The 22,753-nt window shown below is 44.0% G+C and overlaps 1 pseudogene; it reads right to left on the bottom strand.

Annotated features, from left to right (window-relative positions):
- Positions 1–2,394: 2,394 nt before the first annotated feature.
- Positions 2,395–11,673, bottom strand: LOC146194968 (uncharacterized; annotated as a pseudogene).
- Between the last annotated feature and the right edge of the window lie 11,080 nt (positions 11,674–22,753).

Below are 22,753 nucleotides of genomic sequence, written 5' to 3'. Positions count from 1 at the left end.
GCTTGTCAGAATTTAAGTGATGAGGAAGAAATATTATGGCATCTCACGCAAATAATTTTACATAATTTTTGTGCAATACTGGCGTTATTTAGGGTGCCGGTGCAATTAAACCTTAGTGTGATCCTTAGTCATTAGGACATAATTTGCGAATAGAATTCTCAGCTCAGAGAGGAATGAGCTGAGCTGCAGCGCGGCGTGTACAAAGGAGAAAACAATATTTCATGCTATAATTAATTTACTGTGTCTTATTAAGAAGTCTCACTGAGACGCTCAATAAATAAAGAAATGCAGAAAAATATGAATTTTAGGTACAGTTGGCTGGCTCACGCATTCCCGCATGGAAAGGTGCTATGACGTATTTACACATACGGTGTGATTGATTCCAATGAAATAAAAAGTACAACCGAAACGCTGTTCGCCAATGGCAATGAACATCGAATAAACAAATGATAAAATTATGCAGATTCATTTTTGCATTTTTTGTATTGCCCGTGTCATCTGTAGCATCTATTCGCACTGTCTGACTTTTCTGCTTCATGTGGAGGCACCGTGTGGCTGTTTGATCATCGTGGAAAAACAGAAGTAAACATTTTGCCTGTGGTCCTTTCGCAGTGAAGAACGTAAAATCCCTATACAGAGCTTTCAACTCAAACAACAGTTTATTAAATTACAGTCTTCTGCAAACCTCTTATATAAATTAAGGAGAATTATTGTGTGAGAAGTACCTCCAAATCAGATAACCACGTGCAGTTACACACACAACTTCCGGTGCACGTCGCTAAATAACTTCTCTGCTGCGGTATGGACCCTGATACACTTATTATTAGCGCTCATCGGCATCAAAAAATTACAAGCTTAACTAAACAAGTTGGTAGGTCACATAAGTGGGCACGGGAACGAATTAGACAGCCGAGCTGGTAGGAAGTAATATTTGTCAGCCCCGGGAGCATTAGATACACTCAGACATGAAATACCCCTGGATTGCGCAGGCACTCTCGTACGGCCTGAGTGAATAGAGGCTTTATATCTGGTCAGCCGAACGTGCACACATATTGTGGCAGCTTATGATTATGTGTCAGTCAGTAAGTGTGGTAGTTGAGAGGCACCACAATGGAATTAGAAAGGGAATAAGGGATCAGCAACGGGCATGTACACTAACAAGGTTCCGCAAAGGGTGCCAGAAACGTTTAGTTCCAATGCGGTGCTTAATGTGAGACCATATGAATTGCTCATAGATATAATACATCCTATCGTTTAAATGTGTTAATGTTTTTATTGCTTGATGACCACAAGCGCGTGATCTCAGCCTATCGACTGTAAAAACAGGTGCATAAAATGTAAAAAACGTGGAAGAGCGTTGTTACCTTACCATTATAGGTAGTGCAATATTACCAGTCGGTCTATGGAGCGCAAGGATAAGTTTACTAGCAATTGCTTATGTTCCCACAGGTTGGTTGCCAGCAGGATGGTTTCAGCTTCATTGGAAGAAGTAAAAGGTGCCAAATGCACATCATTGTGTATGCGTAGATATACGTAGATATATATGTACACGCTACAAGCTACTATCTCGATGGAACGCTCCCCTATTCCGCATGAAAGGCCAAAGCAGATGGGTAAATAAAATGGTGCCTAAGTCGGTTATGAAGAGGCACATTAGAAAAACAACTATAGTATTTTTGTTTAACTAGAATGTGTCATTATCGATGAATACCACTGAACAGAACAGGGGGGACAAGTACAATATAATGCTCGATATAAACACGCCGGTAGCATTCGACTAATTGAAGCCAATTCACTACAACGCCTTAAAGAACGAATATTGTTCGGAGAATTTCATTCTAAAGTGCGGTTATGAATTTATTTTTACGTATATTATCATATGTTATCTAGTTTCGGAGTAGATGGATTATCGTAAGCTAACGAGTGTCCTTTCACATGCAAATTTCTGCCAGCGACTAAAATGCAGTGATATTGAAAAGACTTATTACCGCTGATACACTGCAATCGCTTGAATGAACGCGGTTTATATGATCTCTTATCTGCTGTGTAGGCTATACTTCCTCATCTGCACAATGCGCCTTTTATGGGCTTATGAATATTCACATTCACAGAATGTTGACAACAGTGTTCAGGCAATAAAATATAATAAAGGTATGATGTGAAGCACCCAGCATTCTGATTATAAGTTTCAGTAATGGTGTGTGTAAAAGTGTTTTCATTTAATACAAAACAATTTCACAAACAAATGTTCTAGCAACGTGGAATAACTGTGAGGCATAAATAAAATAAAAGCGACAGTATCGTGACTGTCCACTTGCTTGAGTATAACTGGTTCAGAAACGTCCATTTGCCACTGCAAGAGGAAACGTGGAGTTATCACGCTTTTCAACACTGCTAAAAAACGCAAGGACTATGCGCGTATTCGAGAACGCCTATATCGGTGATATCGAGCACCCTTAGCACGCCAAGCGCTGTTGACCCAGTCAGCGCAAGTCGCGCCATCTGACCGAAGTTCGTGCGCGAGGAACCAATGGAAACCAAGTTTACAGGCGGCTCCCCGCGAGAACTCATTAGCTGAACAGCGGAGCCAGTCATGAGGCACACGGCCGTCAGGCGCCGCCACGAGTCGTCGCATTCGGCTGCGTACAGCATGCGCTCCGTCTTCTGACTGGCGATGGCGATGGGGGCATCGATGGAACCATCTGCCGCAGGTTCTGCAAAAAGAAAATAAAAACGTGTGCAGTTTGGAGATTGCGACAGTTTTCCTCACAGCATCGCGTTGGTACGAGATGCATGCTTTACAGCAAGTGCTCCATATATCGGATTGCTGCAGACATAATAACTTGCCTTTACTTTTGTGTCTGCAGCTCCTGATGTAAGAATTCAATTAGAGAATGAATTTAATTTGTTTTTATTAAAATCAGCCCCATAAATTGATCCGACCTTAATTAGGATTACATTAGAAAGAAATAAACAACGTATCACTGTTGGAACGTGAGAAAGTGGCTCCTTGTAGGGGAAAAGAAGGTCCACGAGAATTTACGAATTGGCTACCATAGACGGAGGGGGTGATGGCGCAGGCGGAGAAGTGAACAATATTAGGATTGGTTCTCAAAGGAAAAAAGTTGGCAGTTGGCTATAGAGGTGCTCTAACCTTACACTCTATACAGTGATATGTTGAAGTTATCTCGCCTTGAGGACAAGGAAGAAAAGAAGGACTGCAAGAAGAGAAGAGAATCGCGATGTGATTTGGTCCAGTTTAGCTAGCGCAAAGCTTCCTCATTGCGTTTTGTGACGAATAATTGTTTTTGAGAAATGTATCTGCCGGAAAGCCTATAACAAAGCTATAACATATTTCACTGACTAATGCGCGAAACCAGCAACTCTTAGCTCCCCGATCTTTTTTCGAAATCCTGCTCCTTGCTTAGGTGGCCAAAGAATCACAGTCAAATATATTCGCGAACCAGACGGACTGAAAACGCCAAAACGTTCAGACGAAGGAGGGAACAGTATCAACAGCGGTATTGCAAAACATTTGCCTTTCAGCGCTGCCCGAGCCTATACAAAATACCGCCGATGTTACCAGCTACAGCTAACGTGCTTGGTGCCCCTACTCTTTGTGGAAAGTGGCACGAAATGACGACAGATAAAGACGATAATAGGATAAACGAGAAGCCCCGACGTGTCGTCAACATACCGAGATTGGTTCGTCGTCAAAGCAAAACCTTGGCGTCCGTGAGTCCTTCGGCGCGCTGCGCTTCCTGACACGCTGTTATCCCTCTTGAACGCATTAAACGAGTAGTCATCTTACGAGAGGAAGCGTCATCAATTTTGTGCGAGCATAAGTGCCCGATGTCGCAAAAATGCACAAGAGAATATGAAACATAGTAGCAGCGCCTTTTCGAGAGTAATATATCGTGCGAATTTCTTATTATTGACGTCAAATTTCTGTTTCACTTATCTATCGCAATCGTTTGCATTTCAAAACCGTGCAATAAATTTCAATTTTTCTATGATTATTACATTTCATCATTAATGCTGTATCCGGCATTTTAATTTTTTTTTTCTTACGAGGAAGCAATACTTTTTGGTAGGGATATGGAGCAACAAGGAGAAATGCAGTGTTAAACTTTTGACCCCAGGTAGCATCGTTCTCAGGGAGACCACAAGAACATAACATTCTTAGGCGTTCTTTTTCAACGAATAGAAACAGCATGCTATCTTTTCCAGTTATGGCGTAATAACCAGAATAATTTGGAAATGAAACACTATATTAATAAAGCGCGCCTTCTGTGGTTGATATTTCATTGACGAAGCAGTCCGTAAGAGTTTTTACGTTGGGTGCGACTGTTCTGGGACACTTAGTTATGCTGATCGTGAAGGCCCCCTTTGGGGCTTTTCTGTTTTTTTCTTCATCGAGGAAGCACCAAAAAAGTGTTAATTTTGAATAAAGATAATATTTTTATTTCTCTGAAGGTAACTAAGCAGCTCTACTGTTTGAAAATGTCATATTTAATAACCCCTTTCCTAACTACCTTTGCCCTCCTTAATAACGCATACAATTCGATTGAAAACATGAATTCCACTAGGCTGTCACTGCGCAATCTACATATGCCTAAGGTAAATGGAAGCGGCAATGCTGAAAATCATTACGTCCTTGAATACAAAGCGTAATGGTGGAGGTTCTGTTTCATCGTGCATGATGCAGTTCGCGACAATGAGCATGCATATATTTATTCAAATAAGCGTAATATGACCTTGGTAAAATAACTATTTTTGCTTATTTCGTATTCTGCTATAATTGGATAGCATCTGTACGTGCCAGCGGCTCATTATCAGAACGGAAAAGAGGGTAGAAAATTAAGACAATGCTGTAGTGGTTTGTCGGCTGCTCGCAGAACGGCTTATCGTAGGAACTGGAGCGCAGGGGTCCCACAGTCATTCCTGTTTGCTGCCATTATGTGCATCATATGTCACGGTTACTTGCTGTCGCAATTCTTATGGCATAACGAGCTATTTGAAAAGTTCGAACGCACACGCTGCTGAAGATTACTTACGTAATCCCGTTTATCTAAGCTTACGTCAAGGCATGAGCACTATACTGGCTCATTAGCTCCATTCACTTCGTATATGGCTTCTTTGATTTTTACGCTACTGTAAGCATAAAACGCTTTTGTGTACAGAGTAGCATAGCCTCCAAATCTCCTGGCATCTATGGAGAATGTGCGGCAGCACGCGTGGCTACACAGTGTCAAATAAAAGAAAATAGCTTTAAACACATATTGTTCACGTTTCACTTCAGAAGTGAAACGTGAACCACCAGATTACCGATAAATTGACCGAACTGACTGCCAGGAAAATGAGAAGGCTGACAGTCAGCTGTGGCTTTTCAGGCTACGATGACAATAGTATTGTAACAGGTAACTACAACTCACCTACTCCTCTAGTGACAGGTATGCGATGAAAGAGCGACGCATTGACAGATATATCAATCGGAAGCCTACGAGGTAAGGCTTCCGGCCGGGCTTCCGGCATCTGAGGTCGGCGATGGCGGTACGCGTTCCACCACGCTTGCAGGAAACGTGCATTGCGATGGGCCACGATGAGCTCGGTGTTTGGGCTGCCAGTCTCTGTCCAAGTCACCGACATCTCGAAATGTCGATACACATCGACGTTGCGTACCAAGTACACATTCTTGCCAATGTAGATGCCCCCTTCATTGCGAAGTATTTGGAACGCCAAGAAGGACCTAATGTGCGTTGTCCTGCGAGATTGGTTATCGAAATAAGAATTGGACACAACAACATACGGGGATCCTTCAGCTTGAAATCAATTAGCACACCACCTTTGAAAGCCGTTTAGAACTATTTTTAGAGTACCTTGTACTAATTATTTGGTAAATTTCGAACTCCTCAATTTGCCGTTGTGAACCCTGTATGGAGCCAGGTGAGATGAAACCTCTCCATACCGGTCATCTCATCACAAGAAATCAGTAATGACAGGAAACACATTGCCTTCCTCCTCTCCTAGTCTTTGCTTATAGCATTTCCATTGCGTAGTCTCAGCGGCATACATGAGCTTCCCCGGTGTAAACGGGGGAGATTCCGCTTTGAGACAAATGGGGCCCAAGCCCGGCTCCTACTTTATGCTAATTAAAGAATACTTTTACAACAAGAATAACTTTATTTACTTCCTTAAATATAGAATGAAGGTCGCCGACCATAAAGTCAACACGAGAGCCTCTTGCGGCTAATCGTTGCGCCGGGTCGTCACACACCAAAGCAAAGTGGCAGGATATGCGAAGCAAGAATTCCATATCCCTCCCTACACGCGCGTTTTTGCTTCACCGTGTTCGTCCGGGACGACCGAAACATTCATTCGAAGGGAGCGATCCCCAGCTCACGTGTTATTTTTATGATTGACCGACACTGTATTTTTGGCGTTGGCTGAGAGGGTTGTAACGTAACAGATCCTTTTAGCCGTTGAGATTTATTTATTTATTTATTTATTTATTTATTTATTTATTTATTTATCTGTAATACATTCAGTGTACGGGTGCAGATTACAAAGGGGAGGGGTACATAGAAAATAGTTAAAATGGAAAGAGAACATGTGAGATAATACATTTCTACGAAGCTGAAAACCATTTTACTTATGGAGTTGGCAAACGCACCCGAACAATGAAAACAAAATAAAACAACAATTAAGGTACAAGATATTGTCACGTACAAGGTGACAATATTGTTACTTAGCTTTATTCGCTGTTCGTGATGAGGATGAAGAAGTGCAACAGACTCCGAGAAGACGACGACGCTGAGTGTTGTGAAATCGGTGCTCTCATCAACGTTAGTTGTGCGGACAGCTTTGGGACTGTAAATCTTCCACGTAACATCTCTTGGTGGAGGTGCGGGGAAATAAGGGAAATTCCGCCCTTATTTGTTTGGCCGCCATTTTACTGTGATAACAGACCATCATGCCTTGTGCTGGCTTTCCTCTCTCAAAGATCCTACTGGCCGTTTGGGGCGCTGGGCGCTACGATTACAAGAATACACCTTTTCCGTCGTCTACAAGTCCGGCCGGCTTCACCAAGATGCCGACTGTTTGTCACGTCATCCCGTCGACTCCCCTAGTCCTACAGACTCTGACGATGATGCATATGTCTTATCTGTCTCCGCCTTTGCCAACATTGCCAAGGAACAGCACTTAGATCCTTCTCTGCATTCCATTATCCTCCGTCTTACCTCCGACCACCCTGACCCATCTCTTGCCTTATTTGTGCTCCACGAGAACACCCTATACCGACGTAATATGCGACCAGATGGCACAGACCTTTTGCTCGTCGTTCCACAACACCTGCGTTCCACCCTCCTTGAACAGTTCCATGATGCTCCCACGGCTGGCCACTTGGGTGTCTCTCGAACATACGACAGCCTGCGCCGACGTTTCTACTGGCCGGGGCTCTACCGCTCTGTCCAGCAGTACATTGCCGCGTGTGAACTGTGTCAGCGTCGGAAGAAGCCCACAATTTTGCCTTCAGGTCATATGCAGCCAATACCCATACCAACTGACCCATTTTCCCGTATAGGCGTTGACCTCCTTGGCCCCTTTCCAGTTTCCACCTCGGGGAACAAATGGATCGCCGTCGCCACCGTTTACGCTACTCGGTACGCTATTACCCGAGCCATCCCGACCAGCTGCGCCACAGACGTCGCTGACTTCCTTCTAGAAAACGTAATTCTTCATCATGGTGCTCCTCGCGAACTACTAACTGACCGTGGCCGCTGTTTCCTGTCGCGAGTGGTTGACGAAATTCTCCGTTCGTGCTCCGTCCGCCACAAATTCACCACCGCATATCACCCCCAGACCAACGGCCTCACGGAACGTCTAAACCGTACCCTCACAGACATGCTGGCCATGTATGTGTCTGACGACCATCGAGATTGGGACGTTCATCTCCCCTTTGTCACATTCGCCTACAATTCATCTGTCCATTCTACCGCTGGATACTCCCCATTTTATTTATTATTTGGCCGACACCCGTTACTACCCTTCGACACCTCTCTACCCGCGGCAGACGCCACCAGTACTTACACCAGTGATGCCGTCACCCGTGCTCACGATGCCCGCCGGTTAGCTCATGCCAGGCTCTCTGCATCCCAAGACTCTCAAAAGATCCGGTACGACAGCCGCCACCGTGATGTCCACTACACTCCTGGATCTCTCGTTTTGCTGTGGCTCCCGTGCCGTCGAGTGGGCTTGTGTGAAAAACTTTTGCCCCGTTACACTGGCCCTTACCGTGTTTTGCGCCCCGTGACCGACGTCACCTACGAAGTTGAATCTGTGGTTCCGAAGTCCACGTCCACAGCTCCAACCTCCCAAATAGTGCATGTGTCCCGTCTGAAGCCCTATCATCAACGTTCTATTTCGCTAACATAGACCGCACCGGGACTGTGCTTTTCCCGCGGGGGGGGGGGGGGGGGGGGGTAGTGTTACTTAGCTTTATTCGCTGTTCGTGATGAGGATGAAGAAGTGCAACAGACTCCGAGAAGACGACAACGCTGAGTGTTGTGAAATCGGTGCCCTCATCAACGTTAGTTGTGCGGACAGCTTTGGGACTGTAAATCTTCCACGTAACAATATAATTTTAAGAAGGACAGAATAGTGTTGAAAATATCCCAGCAAGAACACAAAAAATAAAAAGGAACACGGTACATAATGCAGGTAAAAATAAATATGTAAAAAATAAATAATTATTCTCCCATGGACGACAGGTTACCCGTCGAACAAAGTCAAGCTTTCTGAGGAATCAATTTTAACAGCGACGCAACTGCCGAAAAAGCTACACATGCTTTTAAGCACATGTAAATGGAAATGATTCAACCTTCCTATGCGTGGCGAAAATATGCTTTCAAATATGTGCCTACTCTCGCACTGAGCAATTAAAGCTGCCCTAGAAAAACGATCATCTGCGTTGCTTATATTAATGTTGAGACAACTATGAAATATCCTTTGATAATTTCTTAGAAGAAATGGTTTACACTTCAGGTGTAGAACAAAATTATGCTTCTGACGCTAGCCCTGCCATGCAACCGAAATAAACACTGCCTTTGAAGGCCACAATGGGGTGCATCCTAAATAAATTGCAAAAAAAATACAGGCTTGCTGAACCAGGATGCATTGGTTTATTGGTTTTAATGGCACAGCCTTACATTATGCCATACAAGTGCGCAAAAGAGTCTTGTCCAAAAAGTTTCGGCATATGGCAGTCTAAGCGCATTGCATTAATGCATGCTATTTATAGTGTGTCGTTATTCGAATCTAAGACTTACGCAGGATGTCAGATGAGCTCCCTGCGCTTCCTCAGCCCAGTGCGAAAGCTAGGAGCCAGCGCAAGCACGCTCAACTCCCCCTCCTATAACTCAATTACTGAAATCAGATCTTAGCTGACGCTTCTGCCGCGAGACCGTTAGTACTCCCATGCCGAAATGTATTGTCAATAAGCGGTAGGGCTGACGACGCCCACCATTTGAAGCATCGAGGCTTGAACATTCATGGGCATGTCGGCGGCAGGCTTTCAACGCCAGAGCGCTATGGTCTTCATGACGACAAACATTGTCCGACAGCATAAGCGTCGACCGTTTAAAGCCTCGCAGCCTAAAAAAAACAAACTCCGAGCGTTCTTCTGGCAGGCAACACGGCACGGATAGATTCGAGTGGAATGACGCGCCATGCTCGCATTTCTTTTTCGGTCATGAAGGTTTCCTGAACTCTGATTGACCGTAGAGTTGTGTGACGTCAGCATACAAGATGATATAGGGCCATTTTGTTTTAACCTACACCAGCTAAACTACAGTAGCAAAACATCATTGGAAGTATTGGAGTTCTGCTACACTGGTGTAATTGGTATAAGTTAAAAAATAACCCTTTTGTCATAACCCTTACCTATGTCGAGATGGAACGGCTTCCAACTATGGGAGCACCTTTGATGTGAGAAGGGTGAGATCGGAATTGAACACACGTGGCCCAAGCACCCTGAGTTCGAATTCTAGCTGCCTCAATAAACCACAAGCATGCCTCAGAAAGTTGAATGCGAGTGTCCTGTGATTGCAAGGCTGTGCAGATGTTATTCAGCTTGAAACCTTCACCAGAAACATTGTCGGCTTCTGAACATCCCAATTAGACTAGGTTCAACTAAAAGAAAATTGCTGCCGCCGCATAAATTATTCAGAAACGTGCATTAATAAATTTGCTAATTCTCTGAATAGGCGATAACGTGATCAGCAGTAGGTTTTGGAAAGTAATGCTGTCAAGTATATACCGCCTGAAACTCATTGTCTGTGAATTCTAAAACTGATGTAGATTGTATCGTCATCTATCGCTCTAACTTCGCATCGCATCCAACTGCCTATATGCTTTCACAATACAAAGCAGTGACAGCACACACGTTTATTTTTCTGAAGATTTCATTGGGGAAATATTGGGAAAATTCAGTAGGCGCTGGAGAGTTCAACAACACGGCAGGAAAAAGTAGAACTTTGCCTCTATCAGTAATGAGCATGTGCCCTGGGTCTACTATTAGCTCTCAAACTCTGAAGAAGAAATAGAATAAATAACCGCAAGAGAAATGGTGTAAATACGTAATAGAATTGTTTCGAACTTCTTTTTTAATACATTTCTTGCATTTCGCAAAAAATGCAAATTTAAATCGTTAAAAATACTTACAAAAATTTCCTAACGAACAGATTTAATTACTCTTGCAATTGTGTCTCTTTTCTCCCATTACTTTGTGATCGGGTCTTCAAAGGTGAAGCCCGGATATTAGCCCATCAAACTTGCCGCTGCAACCTTACGACAGCTTTCGAGAGTCCTCCCTTCACAAATGGTGGATAGCGAGTGAAACGTCAACAGATAAATAAAACAACGCGTCCCATGCAGAAGAGATGACTGCGCAAATTGTGAGCGCTGAAGCATATATAGCTGGAAATTCCCGATAACCGCTTTTCCCACACTGCGCAAAACATCGCCCCGAACAGTCGGCAAATCAACGCTTAGACGTTCGTGGTTTGTGCCTTTTCTCTTCAGCACTACAGGTTAGAAAGCGATCATAATGCGCCCTGCTCGTGTCTCCAGCTAGTTAAATGTTTACTTTTTATATAATGATAACTGTTCGCTGCTACGCGCGTTTGTCGACGACAACACCTACTTGATACCAGAGGTGCTTCTCGGTAAAGCCAAATGCCGCATTTCCAGACCAGGAATCTTCTTGACGTGGGCCCAGTAGAAGCTGAGGCTGAGGGCGGTGCAGTTCTGGCAGTGCAGGACAAGTGTGATGGGCCGCTGGATGAGCCACGCGGCACGAATGCAGATGGAGTCCTGAAGGGTGAGCGAACGGTTACCCAGATGCACGAAGTGAACTACGTTGGGTACCACGGGGCGGTAGTATCCTGTGACGTTGTCGGCGTACGTGAAGTCAACCATGTCACCTGCCCAGTGATTTCTCAGGAACACGCGTATCCGGTCAGCTGTAACGCGTGGGCATTCGGGACAGATTGTCCAGTACAGTACAGCAGCTGCAAGGAAGCCGAAGATGGTAGGCGAAGTGCGAAGCCTCTTGCAAAAGGGCAGCCTCTGTACATTGACCCGAAATGGGCTACGAAAGACGCTGTGCACCATGATGACTGGTACAGTTGTCCAGAAGAGTAACTTCTTCTTCTCTCTTCTATTTATTATACATGGAACATACCCACAGGTGGGGACTGGCCAGTGTTTAGTGCAGATACAACAAACGAATACATGATCCGCACTAAAGTTGTGTAATATATAACTTATCAATTAGGAATCTTTGTTGGGGAAATATTTTTTGGAAAAAATTCTGGGGCGGTAATGGTAGTAATCAAGAAATAAAAATAAAATAAGAATTCAAATCAAACTTCTAAGTAAAGACAGAGGAGAGATAATAAATAAATCTTTTGATCGCAATTTTACACCGATGCAGTGAACTGAAACACCGGTTTAGGGAATGCACCTTGACGTCGACACCAAAGGCGAGGGGGACATGAACTGTAAACGGAGAGCCGACGCTAGCAAGAGGAATTTCCAAATAATTTATTTTATATGGAACACACCTTCGGCAGAAAAGGATATAATGCTCTGGTTTCTACATCATCGCATGACGCACAAAGATTGAACGGCGTGAAGCCCGAACGATATAAATACCGATATAAATAAGTAGAAACCTCGGCGGTGATGCAGGCACTGCGAAATCAGGGGGTAGACGAGCCGTGCGTGAAAGTGCTGTAAGATATGCGTAGTGGCTGCACAGCAACCATAGTTCTGCATAAAGAAAGAAACAAAATTGCCATAAAGAAAGGCGTTATGAAAGGAGACACGATCTCCCCAGTACTATTCACAGCTTGCTTAGAGGAAGTATTCAGATACTTGGAATGGGAGCAGTTAGGGATAAGGATAGATGGAGAATACCTCAGTAATCTGCGATTTACTAATGACATTGCGTTGCTAAGTAACTCGGGGGATGAACTGCAAATAATGATTGATGAACTAGACATGAAAAGTAGACAGGTAGGCTTAAAAATCAATATGCAGAAGACGAAGGTAATGTTCAACAGCCTCGGAAAGAGACAGCAGTTTACGTTAGGTAGCGAAGCACTGGAAGTAGTAGGCGAATATGTCTACTTAGGACAGGTAGTAACCGCAGATCCGGACCATGAAAAGGAAATAACAAGAAGAATAAGATTGGGATGGAGCGCATTTGGCAAGCACTCGCAGATCATGACTAGCAGCTTACCGGTATCGCTCAAGAGGAAAGTATACAACAGTTGAATCTTACCTGTACTTACTTATGGGGCTGAAACGTGGAGGCTAACCAAGAGGGTTCTACTTAAGTTGAGGACAACGCAGAGGGCTATGGAACTAAAAATGGTAGGGGTAACATTAAGAGATAGGCAGCGTGCAGGTTTGGTCAGAGACATAACTCAAGTTACTGACGTTCTAGAGGAAATCAAGAAGAAATGGACATGGGCAGAATATGTAGTGTGAAGAGAGGATAACTGATGGTCGCTTAGGGTAACAATCTGAATTCCAATGGAAGGAAAGCGTAGCAGATGGCGGCAGAAAGTTAGGTGGGCGGATGAGGTTAAGAAGTTCGCAGGAGTTAAGTGGATGCAGCTTGCACAGAACCGGGTTAATCGGAGAAATATGGGAGAGGCCTTCACCATGCAGTGGGTATAAACAGGCTGCTGCTGCTGCTGCTGCTGCTGCTGCTGCTGCTGCTGCTGCTGCTGCTGCTGCTGCTGCTGCTGCTGCTGCTGCTGCTGCTGCTGCTGCTGCTGCTGCTGCTGCTGCTGCTGCTGCTGCTGCTGCTGCTGCTGCTGCTGATGATGATGATGATGATGATGATGATATAAATACAGATTGAGACAAGAAATTCTTCAACGAAAGAACCTCATGCGGAAGTCACATTGCCTGGAGCTGCAGTACCGGGTATTCAATGAAAATTTAAATGTGCAAAGCTCGCAGTCGCAAGGAGAGGGTAATGGCTGAGGGAGGCCATTATTCAGAACCTTTTGAAACGGTCGTAGGCCAATGGAATACAGCAAAATAATGTTAGGTACATACCTTGCAACACGTACATTGAGATCTGAATTCGCTAAGAATAGGCCATTATATTAGAAGTAATACCGCAATGGCCCGGCACACACTGAAAACGCATCTCGTGTACTTCCAAGGGAAGAGAAACAATAAAACAAAATAGGCTCGAAATACTCGTCATTAGCCTTCAAACACTGCAAAGAGAGAGACAGTTGGAGAGTATGATTACGTGAGTATTATTGCAGCAAATTAATTAAAGGGCTAAATCAGTTGCAAGTCAATAAGCTGTAAAAATGTTGACAGGCAATCTGTGGTCCGGGGAGAAAACCACCAATCGAGAGCCTGGGAATAAATGTGTTGCTATTTTTCATCAGTCAGAGGCATCTGTGAAAATAGCTATTTGTCGTGCGTGTTATAACAGGTGATCCTCCGGGCGACTATTTATTAGAGTAATAGTAATATGTCTTTATGACATTCATACGTCTTTGTCCTCTTCCGCTTCTCTTTGCTTCATCACAGTGCTTGCCTGTGATATGACTCCAAGCCATATGTTTATTAGGTGCTCGGGTAGCAAATCATCTCACTCAGAGAAATCGTTTGGTTTGATATCTTAAGCTACGTGATGTTGACGTCGCAAAATTGCACGGTGGCGCTGACCGCTGTCATCTTGAATAAATGCGGTTAATTGTGATCCTCTGGCATTTAAATACCTACAATTAGTTCACACAAAACACGGACATTCTTACAGCTCCATTCCTTTGCAATACCTCTACTGTTCACATCCTATGCCATGAATATAGTTCTTCGGGTACTGACGAACCAAATAATTGATTCTAAGCAGCATGTGAGCCGCGAAAGTGTATATTGTTTAACCTTTTCTAACGTTCCTTAATCTCTTTTATAAAACCTAGCTCATAACGGAAGCAGCGAAGAACGTTTACCGAGCGCGCTGATTCTCGCATCACCCTGTTGTGGCGCAGAGCAGATTGGATATCGTTCAACAGAGCAATACGTTCAGGACCTTTTTGTCCCTTGCACAGGAGGGAGTCGCCTTATAGTTAACGAGCAAGCAATTCCGCTCGCTGTGCAGACAGGGAGCCTACATGTTGTTAATCAGCCTATCTGAGTAAAGTAGGCTCCCAATACGAATGGATGCTGCACCGCTATCTAGGGCTGAATTCAGTCCCCTCACGCTTGCGGGAGGCGATGTAGCACGAAATGGGCAATTGTGCCAAGTGTATAGACTAGCGGGAAAGGCAGGATCGTGATACACCTTTTCTTGGAACGGAGGGACGACGGCACCTATGTCGTACGTCACACCACTGTGTCAAAGGTTTCGTTATTCCGGGAAGGCTTAGCCTTCACTCTCGACAGCGTTAAAAGGATAATAGAGATGCTTTCTCAAGCATTCCACCTCAGAAGAGCTGAGAACCTGGACGGAGAAATCTCGGACCCATTAGAAAACCGGTAGGTACTAAGCGGTACTCGCGTACGAATCTGGTACCTCGCGAATTCGAGGCGGGTCCTCTACTCCATTGCCATCACTTCAGTAAAATTACCATATGCCATAGGCAGTTGGCTTCAGAGGGTGCAATCGTAATCCGACCTTCAAGGAACCTTGAATCTCGAGTAGAGATGTCAAGGCCTGAAAAATGCACTGAAAGTTCATAAAAACTGGGTTTTTCGGTATTTTTTTCAGATAAGAACTAATGAAAAAAAAAACATTGAAAATTTCATAATGTAGCGTCAAAGTTTTATGATTGTTTGCTTTCCGTTTAGAGTTTTCTTTTTCGCTTTGAAAAGCATTACAGCGTGCATTGTTGAGCGATTGGGAAGCAGTCGTCATCGCCGGTGCCAGGTAGTGCTTTTCAAACGTTCGTGCTGCAAGTACGTGGTGTTGAGGCCAGGTCACATGGATGATCCATGCTTGATTTAAATAACGCCTTTAATATTTCAAATCACGGCTGCAGAAGAACAAGATCGCTGAAAATTATACAGCGCGACACACACGGTACAAAATAACATAGGCTGCTGAGCACGTAAGCGGCTTCAGCCAAATACAAGCCTAGGTTGTTGGCGACAGAGATTGGGTAAGGCGGCTATGCACTAACACCAGAAACTCTAGTAACACTAAGCCAGATCAATTGTGATCGACTCTCACTGTCATCTGATTTATCTTCTCGGTGCAATAAAACAAGAAGTTTGTTTTAGAATATGACATAACTGAATATTCGACTGAAATTCGGAGCATTAATACTGATCGTTTTGCTGTTGCAAACAAATCTGTTTTGGTCACGTTTTGCAAAATTCCCACTTTTTTTCAGAAACCAAATCCTCAAAAGAACGGTTTTTTTTAAGCCATTGAAAAGTTCCTAAAATTTTACATCCGTAATCACGAGGCAGCCAGGCTGTCTGTCCTTAAGGAATGCGGCGCCATCGAAAGGCTTCGTTGAAGCGGTGATTTATATCTGTGTCGGGTAGTTTTCACATAAGGTGGTACCTTACGCCTGTCGGTTAATAAGGATCGATAATTTATACTAAAATAAAAACTTGCTGGTTCAGTAAGTAGCGGTGTCACCGGACACTAAGGAAGATCTACGAAGGGAGCCGGCAAATGGGGGCCGTTAATGCTGTCACATCCTATCATTAAAGAGGGAACATCAGTGTGGTCGGCAGGCGAGCTGCCCCTTCAGATTTTATCTGACAGTATCCCTGCTTCCTCATTTTCATTCGCAGTGCTCCTGGCTAGAAATAACCTTACAAGTTTAGCACGACGGCGCAGTTTATCGGTGCTGGCCTGGCATATACCACTTGTGCTCTCTCTACAGCCAGCCAACCCGGCTAATCGCATCATTGACTAACCGGTCAGCATACTCAGAATGATCTTAGAGGAGGCGTCAGGTTGTTTCAGTAGCTGACGTGTCCTTAACATCTGAGGTCTTTTCATTCTTTCTAATTTATTAAGAGTTAAAATAGACAAAAAATAAAGAAGTGAATGATGTATGTGGCGAATGAAACTTCTTCAGCTTCCTCTTTGTTTCGGCCGTGTAGATTGCCATCAGAAGCACAACGTTGCTAGCAGCAGTAGTGTCCGGATCTGTAATTCCGCTCATAGACACACTTGTTATGCGAGGATTACTCTCTTTGGTCAATGTCTACGTTCCAGTCACCAGTGAGATTCACATAGTTCAATGACTACGCTGCTATGTGCCTGCGTAGCAGTGACAGCCGGTTCGATACCCATTTTGTTTCTTTATTTTCGTTCCACCTTCCTGCTTGAATTACTTTTTTTTTTTTGCTTTCAAGCTCTTACCGCGCTGCATATTAACGAGGTGTTGGTAAATCAGTTTAGGTAGTTGATGCGGATATTCGTCTATTCACAATCCGAGCAGGCTCCGGTTACTGGTGTTTTCCATTAGCCGCAAGTACAAGTTTTTCTCCCATTCCGCTTAAGCGCTGTTTGACACTCCGGGTTGATAACAGTTATTGCAAAAAAAAAAGAAAAAAAAAGAAATTAGGACGCCGCCCATGCTCTGGCTTTACAGTAGTTATAACATACGTTCATTTACTCCATCTGCTTTCTGCATACGATGCATGACTACGACGCAACGACTGTTCACTTTTGAGTATTTTATTTTTGTTCGTGTTTGTAATTATTTCAATTCAATATAATAACCCATCTGTTACGGTTGAGTATCAAACACCAACCACCCATCACATGTCTTATCCATTACCGAGCATCAGCAATCAACTACAAGCCTCCGTTTTTTCTGCCACGTTACGAATACTGCCGGCAACAACCGAGTCGAAACTGGGGCGAGGCGATGGCTTTTCAACCAGAAAAGCTGTTCCTGGCACTCTGTTCGTGTCCCCCTGAAGTATTGTGTATCATTGCAAGCGGGCCGATAGTGAAAGATGGTCCTCATAAGGAGCATGCGTAAATGGCATTATAGCGAATTTTGTGGCGAGATTTGTTATATCACAGGAGAGGTGCATAATAACGCAGATCAGGAATTTAAGCCTGCGCACGAAGTATTAGTCGAAAATATGTACGGAGACTTCACAGCTTTGAGGCATGCGTTTTTGTCTCTAACAATATATTTATATAATCAAATTGCTATAAGCAATCGTTACAAGTGGGATGAATTTGATGGCTATGCATGGTACCATAAATAACGTTCGGTGAATGCACTGATAATTAAATATTGATGAAAGCATTAAGATCGAAAAGGAGCTAGAAAGCATTTCCCCGCGCTATCCCTGTTATCTGTGATCGCTGGCTCCCTTGTTATGAAATGTGACTGTTGAGCGCACTACCTAATAGAGTGAGCGATTGAAATCTTTACAGCGCCCAAAATTATTGAATATGCTTGGATGAATATTAGGTCAACATATCACCACATTTTAATACTTTTCATGACAAAACTATATGAAAATAAATCACACAAAACCAGAGATGATGAATAAATTTACATGCCTACTTTCTTATCTCCCAACTCTCCTATACGACTCAAAATGTTTGTAGACGTTACGGAGTAGAATATTCTCTGTAAAGCTCAGCTGGGTTGACTGTTCTCCTTAGAAGATGTTTATTTATTTAATAGAAAAACTTTTTTGCAATAAGCGAAACAGGATCACACATAGCAAGAAATTAAATATCAATAGTTGCATTTTTATCGCTCGGCAGCAATACACGAATATCAGACGCGGTATGCCTCCCAACTGTGAGGCCCGTCCGCGAGGGCGCTGTTCTATGGGGAGGGCCAAACGTAATTTATGACCTACAGAAAATGACCCCTATACGTCGCCCAACACGACCCAGACAACACGAAGGAATAAATTGCAAGTCCCCTCACGTTTCGCTGAGTTGATATTTTTTTATTTCCTTTCGACAAAAGACGCAGAAAGGCGATCATGAAAAATGATCCCGAGCCCCTGCTTTCTTTCGCCTCCCGTGGATCCCAGGGAACGGTGCTTATATATCCTCTTCTGAAATTCCCCCTTCTATTTGCCTATTCATTTCGGCTGCTGCTTTCCTGTTTTACGTCCAACCCAGTTCCCCAATTTCGCTGGCACTCACGCTCAGTATCCTCGTGTCTTGAAAACAAGCAAAAAGCCTATTAGAAGTCTGAGTCACAGGGCAAAGAAGCCGGTCTGTGAACGACCTGACGTGATAGAACGCAGCTGGAGGGCCTTCTGGACACCATCCTGTGTGGTACAGTGCTCTTGTGGATGGATTAATCAAGGGATAATATTCTAGATGCAAAAGGAAGGAAAATGCTCAGTATATGTGGTTATTTTCAAATCGACACAGCCCGGCTGAGGGTCGCTGCTAAGGTGTAGTGCTAACGCTGGATCAATAGATCTTCATAAAAGCCTACTGTGTAGGCCACAAGCTGGAATGATTTAGCAGTGCTCGCAGACATTGACTACTTCGATTCCCAGATCTCAGTGCTAATGCCTCGATTGTTTAAGGAGCCTTGGTCACGCATAACGTTAAGAAATATCGGCTAGGCTGCAAACGAAAGCTGACGTGCCTCTCATTTCAAAAATTCTGATGTCTGATTGCGCGGACTGTGGTTTTGTGGCTCCAGAGCGAAGAGCAGGCAAGAAAGAGAAGGCAAGGAAAGAGAACGGGCTACGTCATCCCTATCCTCCCATAACTGTCTCTGCAACTCTCCCTTGCTCTGAAAAATGCATACCCTACAAGAGAGATAACGTTCTGGCTCCTTTATTTTCCCGCCTACCCATCACTGCACAGCGACAGAAAACTGTCCGCCAATGTAGTCGCTTCTCTTGACCTATCAAATCAAGAGAAATAGGAAAAGGATCAGATACTATGTTATGTTAGAGAATATGCCCTTATTTCCTTTTATTTCTTAGAGCACAATTTACGGTCATTAGGCTCGAGTCAGAGATCAGGTGCCCACCGCGTAACCTTTCAAGCCTGTCTTAAAATACGCGTTCGCAAATGACGCGTGGGAAAATTAAGACACTTCTGTTCTTATGCTCGCTGATCCATAAACAATGCCCCCTTTTTTTATATATAACATGTGAAAATCACCATGGTTTGGTTTGGTTTGTGGGGTTTAACGTCTCAAAGCAACTCAGGCTATGAGAGACGCCGTAGTGGAGGACTCCGGAAATTTCGACCACCTGGGGTTCTTTAACGTGCACTGACATCGCACAACACACGGGCGCCTTGCTTTTCGCCTCGATCGAAAGGCGATCCCGCGTCTTTGGGAACAGTAGTCGAGCGCCGTAACCACTGCGCCACCCCGACGGGGTAAAATCACCATGGTTGCACTTGTACAATGCACTCGGTGACCAGCAAAGTGTACCTGCCCATAAAGAGGAAGGAACATAATATCTCGGGCCAAATCAGAAAAGCAAAAGAAAGGGGATGCTTATTAATGTAGAACCCTGGGAGCACAGAGTTCGCGATAAAGGTAGCAAATGAAGGAAGCACCAAATATGTTCAGCATTATTTCAAGAAGATTGTAATTAGTGTATGCCAAACCTTTGATGAATGAATATCTCCATACAATGAAAGCCAGATCAAACGCATTGAAGCAATTGAAGTGCAAAAAAAAATGCGCTATGAAGAGAAAGCATTTGGATGCTCAAATCTCACATCAATTTCATAGGAATGAATATCTCCATAAAATGAAAGCCAGAAGGAAAGCATTGAAAAAAATAACAGTGCATTAAAAAAAATGCGCAATGGAGAGAAAGTAGGTAAATGCTCAAAATTACATCGATTTGATAGTTCGGTCCAGCCGCTGCTTTCTGACACGTGCAGTAGTATGGGGAAATTCATCAATGATCGGTATACTCGACACGTATAAGGCACGCATGGTCAGTACTTCCGTGGTGTTTTCCGATCTGTTAAAATGAAAAAAACAACAACAATCAAACAAACGGTGTTCTTTAAACATATAAGTGACACACTCCACCTGAAACGTCTATAAATAAAAACACTTTTGTTGGCGGGCCCCCGCTAGAATAAGTGGATATAGGGAAAGCGAGGTGCACACATTACAAAAGAAGCTGTTCGGGTATCCCCGCTGGATGGCTAAGCGGAAGGAAAAGGTGCCTTTGTGAAGGGACCGGCTCAGTGGGAGACGCGCATTGTTGCCGGCTCATTGAAGGACGGACACCGGCGAGTGCGAGTGAGGCGAGCCCACACCCCTCCGAGCGAGTGCGTATTGTACTCGGAGGAGTGAATTGCCTCGTTTCTTTTTTCTAGGCTTCCGGGCACTGCTGCGCCCATTCAGAGCAACAGGCGGCCTGCATCTCTCGTTGTAATGACCCCACCGTGTGCGATCCCGGTAAAGCGACATGACGTCATGCCATTATCGTCTCCATTCGTTTTCCTTTTTCTGCTACCACGGTCTTAAAGCCACCACCGTTTCTGCTCAGGGTCCCCCCGGGCAATCCTCGGACGACCTCTTCAAGCACATCCAGGAGTGACGCCTTGGCTTTGTTATGCTAATCACAGATGAAGGAAAGCGGATTCGAAAAATTTAACTCCACACAGGTACCCTCAAATAATATTTATGTATGGAATACCTTGTCACCGTACCAGTCTACGCAATGTACGCTTCAAAATTAAGAAAGGGATATTGTTCTTGTTTTGCAGCTGGAGGGCAAACTACATTGGTATTTGCACCGAGGAAAAAAGAAATTCAGACGCGTGTTATGCGGCAGAATGCACCTAAGGACGCAATGTCGACCGGAAATATAATTTCGACCCGAAGGTATGTATCTCAGACATCCATCTCAGTTGCCACTCTTAGAGCAGAAAAAAATATTTTGTGGCTGTCTGCGCAAACGTCCATGAAGCAAGAAAAACGCTATAGTTGAACAAATACCAAGTACAAGCCGAAAATATGACTCCCAATGATTCAGTAAGCTCATTTCTAGTCCTGTTGTCTACTGCCTCGTTGTGCACTACAGTCACTATGAGTCAGGTTTGATGATGATATATTATTAAAAATATTCCATATTTTGCCCACTTCACATGGCAGAGCATCGGACTTATTATCTAATAACTTGTATCCCAGGACAGGGCGCTCTTTCAGGTAATTTGAAAGGGTGAACTAAATTAGTCGGAGCAGCGTCACACGCACGCAGGCTTCCGGCGGCGACACAGCTTCTCACTCCTCATACCGGACAAAACGTCATTTGTTAGGCATCGCAGAGGGCCCGCGACCACGACTGACACGTGCCCCTGCTGGGACGCTCAGATGACATATGATGTTCGGGAACCAGAAAGTAGGGAAGCGCTAGAGGCGCTGCGGCAAAATGTGCGAGTGATCATTAATGAGTATTAACGCGTGTGTCACGCCTCATGTAATTCGTTTGGAGAACCCTTTCTCCGTTCTTGCTACAATGTGAACTGTGCATGCTATGCGTGGCATTTAGGCTTTGTAGATATTCTTGCGCTGCCGTAGGCTTACGTTTGCTGCTTGGAAATTTGTTGATGTTTGTAAAGTTAATCAAATACTAATCGTTTAAAAGAACAGAGCTTGCTCTACAAACTAATATTGTTAGGTGCAAAAGGGAAGACAAAATAGTTCACTGCGCAAATGTGTACATTCTTTTCTGCAGATAGGATGAATATGAGGGGCTTACTTTTGTTTAATTAAAACACATTTACCCACCTAATGGCACAGCTGTTTGTTTTTTGCTTCATAATAAAAATGTGGGCTTCTCAGCACCTCTTATCGCTTTCACTTGGGTCATTCTTGTATTCCTGGTTTAAGCAAGGCCTTTATCATCAAGCTGCGCTTGATAAAATGTTAGGCATTTGAATTGACTGTTTTGGGGCCTTCAAACAGGTGCAGCAAAGCCTAGCAAACTTTGAAGAAATGCGAATAATTGTTCTCAGTAAGGGCGAAAGATACAATTGACAGCAGGAAAAGATAATGTAGCAAGAGAAAGAGATAACGATGTCTCATTATTCGCTAAGCAACGAGACGAACTCTTGCGGATGTTTCAGATTTACTATAACACACTAAATGCGCGTTTAATAAATATGAAAAGCAAAGAGTATATATTTCAGAGTCATTCTGTGTTTGCATTACCGTGTGCATTGCGGGCTGCGTTTCAACCAGGCCACTTTTCACGTTACATACGGAAC

This window comes from Amblyomma maculatum, chromosome 3 (genome assembly GCF_055883805.1).
Source record: "Amblyomma maculatum isolate TAMU_Amacu chromosome 3, ASM5588380v1, whole genome shotgun sequence".
In the NCBI taxonomy this organism is placed as follows: Eukaryota; Metazoa; Arthropoda; class Arachnida; order Ixodida; family Ixodidae; genus Amblyomma; species Amblyomma maculatum.
Note: the sequence above shows the minus strand (reverse complement) of the source record. Positions and strands in the feature narration are given on the sequence as shown.